At 43.8% G+C, this 8,242-nt stretch overlaps 1 protein-coding gene across 16 annotated transcripts in view; it reads right to left on the bottom strand.

Annotated features, from left to right (window-relative positions):
* The window catches only part of Sec31a (SEC31 homolog A, COPII coat complex component), a 56,697-nt gene extending 50,287 nt beyond the window's left edge, over positions 1 to 6,410 (bottom strand). For 8 of the 16 annotated variants that reach the window (XM_029477038.1, XM_021163771.2, XM_021163770.2 and 5 more), the window contains exon 1: positions 6,266 to 6,409. The gene's annotated coding sequence lies outside the window, so the exon portion shown is untranslated. Of the gene's footprint in view, positions 1 to 6,065 lie in introns of all 16 variants that reach the window. The other 8 variants (XM_021163766.1, XM_021163763.1, XM_029477036.1 and 5 more) reach the window with 2 other exon arrangements.
* Between the last annotated feature and the right edge of the window lie 1,832 nt (positions 6,411 to 8,242).

An 8,242-nucleotide genomic window follows, 5' to 3' on the forward strand; every position in this document is an offset into this window, starting at 1 on the left:
AAAAAAAAAAAAAAAGAGAGAGAGAGACAGAGAGAGAAAATCAGTATGTAAGTTCCACGTATATATGAAGGAAGGGAGGGGCGGAGGGAAAAGAGGGCAGAATGCAGATTTAAGGTTAGGGAAACCACCTTGTAGAATACTATTCATATATCATGTGTGTTAGTGTGTATAAAATGCATAAGCACATGAGTGTGTGCATATGTGTGTACCAGCAATGCACCTGAGAAGCTATCTACCTTCTTTTGTAAGATAGTGTTTCTCTCTCTCTTTTTTTTTTAAAGATTTATTTAGTTAGTTAGTTAATGTATATGAGTACACCACCATTGCTCTCTTCAGACACACCAGGAGAGGGTATCAGACCCCATTACAGATGGTTGTGAGTCACCATGTAGTTGCTGAGAATTGACCTTAGGACCTCTGGAAGAGGAGCTAGTGCTCTTAACCGTTGAGTCATCTCTCCAGCCCATCTCTCCAGCTAGGCTGTCTGGTGGTGAGCCCAGGAGTTCTCTTGTCGCCACCTCCCCAGCACTGGGTTCTTCAGTGCAGGCCGTCGTGACCAACTTTGTTATCTAGTTTTATAACCTGTATTCTGCTTCTGTTCATTCTTTTTGTGTAGCTATTATTTTTTTCTAAAACGTTTTGATTTTCATTTCAATATACTTCAGGTTCTTTGTAATTTTAAATAATTTTATTTAATGGCATTAGTCCTCAATTTATTCATTAACTCTAGCTGTACATATGAAGTTAGCTCATATAATCTTACCTAAATTTATTTTTACGTATGTGGATGTTTTTCCTGCACATATGTCTGTATACTGTGTATGTATACACAGTGACCAGAGGGACCAGAGGGCAGTGTCAGTCACTGGAATTAGGGTTAGAAGTGGTTGTGAGACCTCGGTCTTCTGCAAAAGAAGAAAGTGCTCTTAACTGCTGAGCCATCTCTCCAGCCCTGGCTCACATAATCTTCCTGCTGCTCTCGTGATCCTGGTTAAGTCAGGAGCATCATCCCTCAGGATTTACCTTCGTGTAGCTAAATATGCTTGCATTTGTCAGCTTTGAAAGATGTCCTCTGACTCCGGGGCATCACAGACACAGAAATGTACCAACTCTCACACCCACTTTCCCCTTCTCTGCGTGCAAGAGCTCACCCTGCCTGCGTTTCGGAACCCTTCCTCTAGTGAGGAAACGCTCTCGGTGCTCTGTGGCTGCACTCTGCACTCAGGGCCCTAGGTGCCCTTCAGAGGAGCAAGGCCACTTCATTTGCCTCTATAAAAGGGATGCAGACTTGAGTTGTATGCATTCACATTGTTTCTACTTGAAGATTTTATACATCATAAAATTAAGGTATAGAAAGTTAGGTGACGGGCTGGTGAGATGGCTCAGTGGGTAAGAGCACCCGACTGCTCTTCCGAAGGTCCAGAGTTCAAATCCCAGCAATCACATGGTGGCTCACAACCATCCGCAACGAGATCTGGCTCCCTCTTCTGGAGTGTCTGAAGACAGCTACAGTGTACTTACATATAATAAATAAATCTTTAAAAAAAAAAAAAAGTTAGGTGACAAGAAACAGCCAAGTGTGAGTTCAGAAGTTTAACTCCAAAATTAAACTGCCTATGTTTGAGTATTCAGTTTTTCTATCACCGGCATCAAAATGTGAGTATACACACACATACACACATATATATGGCTATAACTGAGTGGTTAGAGTGCCAACCTAGCATGCCACAGGCCCTTGTAGCCCCAGCACTCCAGAGGAAGTGGGACAATCAAGAGTTCAAGGACATATTCTGCCTCAGCTACTTCCAGGACAGACTAGGTCCACGGGACCCTGTTTTAAATCAACAACAATAAAAAATATTACATTAAAAAATACTAAGAACGGCAGGCAAGGTAGCTCAGTGGATTAAGGTTGAGGAGGCAAACCCAGCAGCCTGTGTTTGACCTTGAGTGTGACACCCAGGTTCAATGGACACCAAAGCTGTCTTCAGACCCCACCTGCACACAGGGCACACCTGCACCCACCCATGCTACACACATACAGACAGTAATCATTTTAATTTAAAAATAAAAGCATTATTATTATTCTGATATCACAGTGATGCACCAACATTCAAGCTCCTGGACACTAAGAGACAAAAAGCTCAATTTAGAAGTTAGGTGTGATGGCCCACACTTGTCAGGTCAGCGCTCCGCAGCGGAAGCAAGAGGAAGAAGAGTTCGAGGTCATCTTCCACTACAGAGCAAGTGTGAGGCCAGCTCAGCTACAGCGACCCTGTCTCAAAGAAAGCGAACAAGAAAAGAAACCCTTTTTTTTTTACAAAGTGCTAGAGACAAGCTGGGCACAGTGCTACACAGTGCTACACGCCTGCAGGAGGTCAGGAGTGCCAGGCCAACCTAGCCACAAAAGGCCATCTTAAAAACCTGGACGGAGAGCCTGGTTTACACAGTGAGTTCCAGGAGAGCCAGAGCTAGAGTGAGACCCAGAATCAAAACAACACAACAATCAATCAACAGGGAGAAAACACAGCAAAGGCGCTAGGTAAGGTAGGCTACATGCTTGCCCTTCCTGGGTAGACTGTAGTCAACACCTCACCCCCCAGGTTTGGGAGCCGGCCTCTGCTACTATTAAATATGCTGTTAGATGTTGCTTAGCTCTTCTGGGCCCTGTTTCTACACTTGTAAAAGGTGTCTACCTCATCAGATAATATGAAATTTAAACAGCATAGCATGGATTATAGAGAACCAAATAAAGTGCCCTACACATAGATTAATGTTTGGATACACTTGTGCTGTAATTCTAATTTTTCAGGAAGGAAGGAAGGTTCACGGATCTGAGTCTTTCCTGCACTACGGAGCAAGTTCTGAGGTATGGAAAAAGTATATGGACGTTTTGTTTTAACTTCTTATGATTATATACACGGGGAAACAAATGCAATAATGACCTAGATAAGCTAAAAAAAAGTGTCAGATAAATCCTTTTTATTAATTTTAACTGCTTATATAATCTCATAAAAAAATACTAGCAAGGAGTGGGTAGGAGTTAATTTCAGAATAATTTCTAAAAGGAAAACAAATTGTTATTTTTTTAAGCTGGGGTTTGGGTTTAGAAATCATTAGTAAAGCACACAGAGCCCTAAAATCTCTAGATAGATAGACAGACAGATAGATATTCTGACTAGAATTACAGTATACTTACTGACAGCAAAGGTCCAAGGGCTGCCTAATTCCTGAATGTTTAGTTAATGTGTAACACAGAGATAACCACGGGGACATAAAATGGCTAAGTCAGAACTCAAAGCACTCCTAAGTGTATCTATTTCTTTGCTCTAATGTTCAATGTTCTAGTAAAGACTATTCCTCTTATTAACCTATGCAGAACAAAGTTTCAGTGCAGCTGCCTGGAAAGAAAGCCCTGTTACAATGACGGCCTACACCTATGCAGTCAGCTATGAGTCAAATTAAACAAGAATAGCCTACTCCATGTATTTACAAACTAAGTTTCTAGTTTCACTGGATTTTCTGTTACAAATATTTAATTGCAGATGACTTTCTTAGAACATGAGGGACAGAATGAAGCCATCTGTGCTTCTCAATGACAATCAATCTTTATAGTTTTGTGTAGCTTTTCAATACTACGTGATTATATTCACATTGCGCATAATTCATTTAAAGCATTGTATCCAGAACATAATCATACTAGAACAGGAAATGAGGACTCTGAGGACATTCGCTAGCTCATCCCCGCCACCTGCAAGTCAGTATCACAGCGCAGTAGATAGACTGAGGCTGGAACAGACGCCCTTTGCTGAAACCCCAGCCTAAGTCTCAGCTCCAACACTCACGCCGCTGCATCTCTGTGGTTCTGCTCCTCCCCACAAAGCTACCCACATCATAGCTTGTGAGAATTAAATGAGGTTTTAGAGTGTTTACGACACTGTCTAGCTCATAGTAAATAAATACAACTAACTATTCTGAAATCACAATTTAAAGGGATGGGAGAAAAGGCTTATCCATTAAGGATGCTTCTTGTTCTCAATTCACAATTTAAACCGTCAACAAGTCTTCAAGAATACATCTCCATGCTAGGTGAGGTGGCACACAGAGGAGTGTAACCCTAGTGCTGGAGGCTAGAGGTAGGAGGTCAGCAGTTTTGGGCCAGCCTGTGCTAAACAGATAAGGTCTCAAAAAAACAAGCAAACAAACAAAGAAAGCAAGAGTTAGGGGTGCAGCTCACAGTGCATACCTAGAATATCCAAGGTCCTGGGTCTTTCTCCCATCAATAAAAAACAAAACAAAAACCACCCAAAACCTAACATCCGAGGAACATTATGTTCCAGACAAGAACTTCTATCTATTTTTTAACTCACTTTCTCTCCACGATAATTACATTGAACTAGGTGGAAACTTTTTTCTTTCTAGTGACTTTCTTTAGTATTTTTAAATCATATGCATATGTGTTTGTGTATATGTAGGTGACTGAGAGCCACCTGATGTGGGTGCTCTCCAGGAAGAGCAGAGTGTGCTCCTGATGAGCCACCTCTGCGGTCCTAAACTCATTTTCACATTGCAAGTTTTATGTGGCAACATGAAAGCCAACAGTACTATTCTGTCAAAAACAGCAACCTTGCAAACAGCTGCCCCACACCTCTGAAAGTATGAAGTCAGAGGTGACGAACTCAGCACCTTTGATTCTTATAGAGAGTGCACATCCCTGCCTGGGACCATTTTTAGTAAAGGTCCACGTGAATAACTCACAAAGGACAGGAATATTTGTTCTCCAAAAGCTCCTTAGCGCTATCAGCTGTTCCAGGCTCACTTCACTCAACCAAACTAAAAAAAAAAAAAAAAAAAAAAAAAAACTACAAAGGTTGCAGAACTGCATATTATCTTATAAATCTACAAGATAAAATGTTAGGAGAAAAAGTTAATCTACAATAAAAGAAAATACTTCCGGTGTGGTGGTAGATGCCTGAAATCCCTCAGCTCTGGAGGTTAGAGAAGGAGGGTCAGAATTCAAGGTCATCCTTAGCTAATCAATAAGTTTGAGACTACTCCGGGCCACAAGACCCTATCTCAAAGAATGAAGGAAAGGGGGAAGAAGAGAGGGAGAAACAAAAAGAAATTAATTTAGCTGTATCACTTGACAAGTCTTTAATGTGGGGTTTTTGAACCTCATGAAATTACACAGAAAATTCTACCCAGGTATGTGCATACAGTGTACACATGCTTTTCTAGGAAAATCGCCCAATGCTTACAAAGGGGTATGAAAATGCCAAAAGACTGATAATCATTGCTTTTTACAGTTCACAAATGTCTTTCTACTCTTACATGTTTCAGGGGAAAAAAACTGTTTACAAAATTAACCAGTGAAATCCAAAACTCAACGCAAATCTCACATTTCCATACTCCATAATGTGTAATATTCACAATTAAGATAGAAATTATCCAAAAGTTCTTATTCCCTACAAACCTTTCTTGGTTTGCTGTAACAAAGAGAAACAAGGACAGAATTACTTAAAAGGGCAGTACACTTTAGCCAACTCCTGAATAATCAGGATATAGGGGATACGGTCACGTGAGCGAGCTTCTGATTTTATTTATACATATAAATATATATAAAAGAGTTACAATTGTAGACAAAGAGCCAAGTTTCAACTCTGTATAGTTTAACAATTTGGAGGAACTATCAAAAAAAACTGTTGCAACTTCCAGGAAGACCTGCAGAATTCGTTCTACGAGCTCACAGGAAAAGTTTATATGCCCACAAGTCCAGGCAGTTATTTTACAACTGCCTCACAATGTAATTTAATACAACAGCAGCAAAATCATATGCTTTTGAAGCACCGGCTGTGATTAGCGACTGCTGTCGCTAAATAATACAGATCCTAGTTAAACGATAGTAGCCTTCCTTTCAAATCTATGAACCTTTAAATCTGGCAACAGTTCAAACACAACACAAAAATCTCAACCTAAGTGAAGTCAAAGAAATCATCCCGAGGTCTGTTTCCCTTCCATGCCCTTGGGGATCGCACCACTTTGTGCACAGCGTCTGAAAGGCTAACCTCAAACTCACTCCCGAGCAGGGCAGCCTGGAAACGTCGGCAGAGGATGACCTGCACGATCACCCGCCTGCTGCGACTCCAGGCGTTGTCCCGGCGGGGCCGAAACGAAACGGGGGCGCGCTGTCAGCGGAGAACGGGCCTCGGGCCTCGGCAGCGGACACCGAACCTGGCGAGGGGCAGGAAACAAACGGCGGACACACCTGGCGGACCTCAGCGACCTGTCCTGCGTTAGCCGGCGAGCGTCGGCCTCTCCCCGGATCCGCCGCCGCCGCCCCTCCTCCGCGGCCCAGGGCCACCTCCACGCTCCGCTCCAACGTGGCAGCCGCAGCCCCGCCTGCGGGCCGGCACTTCCGGGTGCGGCAAGTCGCCACGCCCACCCGGCCGGCCGGCACTTCCGGGAGTAGCGGCTCGCTCCTCCCACCCCGCGGGACACCACTTCCGGGAGCAGCCACTCGGGTAGGCTAGTCTGGCCGGAGGTGAGGATTCAGCTGCGCGGCGTGAGGAGGCGCTTAACTTCTGGATGCATCCGCTTGGCGGTAGATCAAGGGGAAGTCGCGCTGGGCGTCTCCGTCGGGAAAGGAGAGCGGTGACCGCGAGGACGCCACGTAGCACTCCTGTGAAGCGTCAGCAGCTGCTGGCGACAATACCCACACTAGACAAGGCGGGCGAAAACTGGGCTGCAAGGACCGGTTCAGTTTGTGACTCGGCTAAGTTAATTATTGGTTCTGCGTCTTCCCTTTGAGAACTTACGTGATTTTGTCGCACACACCCAAAGGCTTATACTCTATAGAGGCTTAGCTGCGTTGAGTGAGGTATATCGAATTAAGTTCATATTCTTAATATTTCAGTAGCTATCCATGGTATTCAGACCTATTAGCACTCCCCCTGGGCTACCGGAACAAAATAAGCATATGTGTGTGTGTTTGTGTGGGTGTGTGTGTGTGTTGCTCTCAGATTGGAGCACTGAGATTTTCGTTTGGGGATATATATATGGATATAAACCAGTAACTGGAAATGTAGAAGCTGGTCTGTAGAGCAAAAGAATGAAATGGGTGCTGAATTGGGCCCATGCATATGATGCCACCACACTCAAGAAGTAGAGGCAGAAAGATCAGGAGTTCGAGGCTAGTCTAAATCCAGGTCACCTTAGGCTGCAAGAGAGCCTTTCTCGAAAAACAAAAGAAAATATAACGCCACCAAAGGCTGGAGAGATGGCTTAACAGTTGAGAGCACTTGCTGCTCTTACAGAGGGCTTGGGTTTATTTCCCAGAACCCATATGGCAGTGCACAACTATTTGTGACTCCAGTTTTAAAGGACCCTACACCATCTTCTGACCTCCAGCAATATCTGCATGCAATAAAGCACACACATCAATACAGGCACTCAACACATAAAAAGTGAATAAACCATAAACAACAAAAGAAATTAGGTGCTGAAATTCCCTATTCCAACTGAAGCTAGCTCTAGTACATTTCTGTACATTCTAACAAAATGAGGTTGGTTTGGGACCCTTTGGTCCCAGACACTTTATCTATCTATCTCCCTTAGAGCTCCCAACCTTAACGGATGTGCTGCCTGGTTGTACTTTCAATTTAAGGTGGGATTATTTCATCAGTGAAGTCAAGCCAGATGAAAATCACTTGTCATAAACTATTAGCACCTGGACTGAACTGAGGTCTCCTAACATATTACCCTTGTTGACCACACCCAAGTCTCCTGTAACACCTTGCTTATAGACTCCTTACATGAATGGAATGCTTTTTTTTTTCCTTCGAGGCAGGGTTTCTCTGTGTAGCCCTGGCTGTCCTGGAACTCACTCTGTAGACCAGGCTGGCCTCGAACTCAGACATATGCCTGCCTCTGCCTCCCGAGTGCTGGGATTGAGTGCTGGGATTGAAGGCGTGCGCCACCACGCCCGGCTGAGAGTAATGCTACTGATGTTGCTTTATTGAACCCAGGCTATCAGCAAGCTGGACTTTGAGGCAGAAGCAGGAAGACTGTGAGGCCAGCCTGAACTGCATGGTGACACCTTGTCTCTCCATGCTGAGGGTATACTTTATAGTAGGGCTTTCTGCATAGCACACACAAAGCTGTTTGATCCCTAGCAACAAGCTGGTAGTCAGAAGTACTAGAAAGTGGACATGTCTTTTATTCGCCCCCTCTGTGTTCTATATGT

This window comes from Mus caroli, chromosome 5, assembly GCF_900094665.2.
Source record: "Mus caroli chromosome 5, CAROLI_EIJ_v1.1, whole genome shotgun sequence".
NCBI lineage: Eukaryota > Metazoa > Chordata > Mammalia > Rodentia > Muridae > Mus > Mus caroli.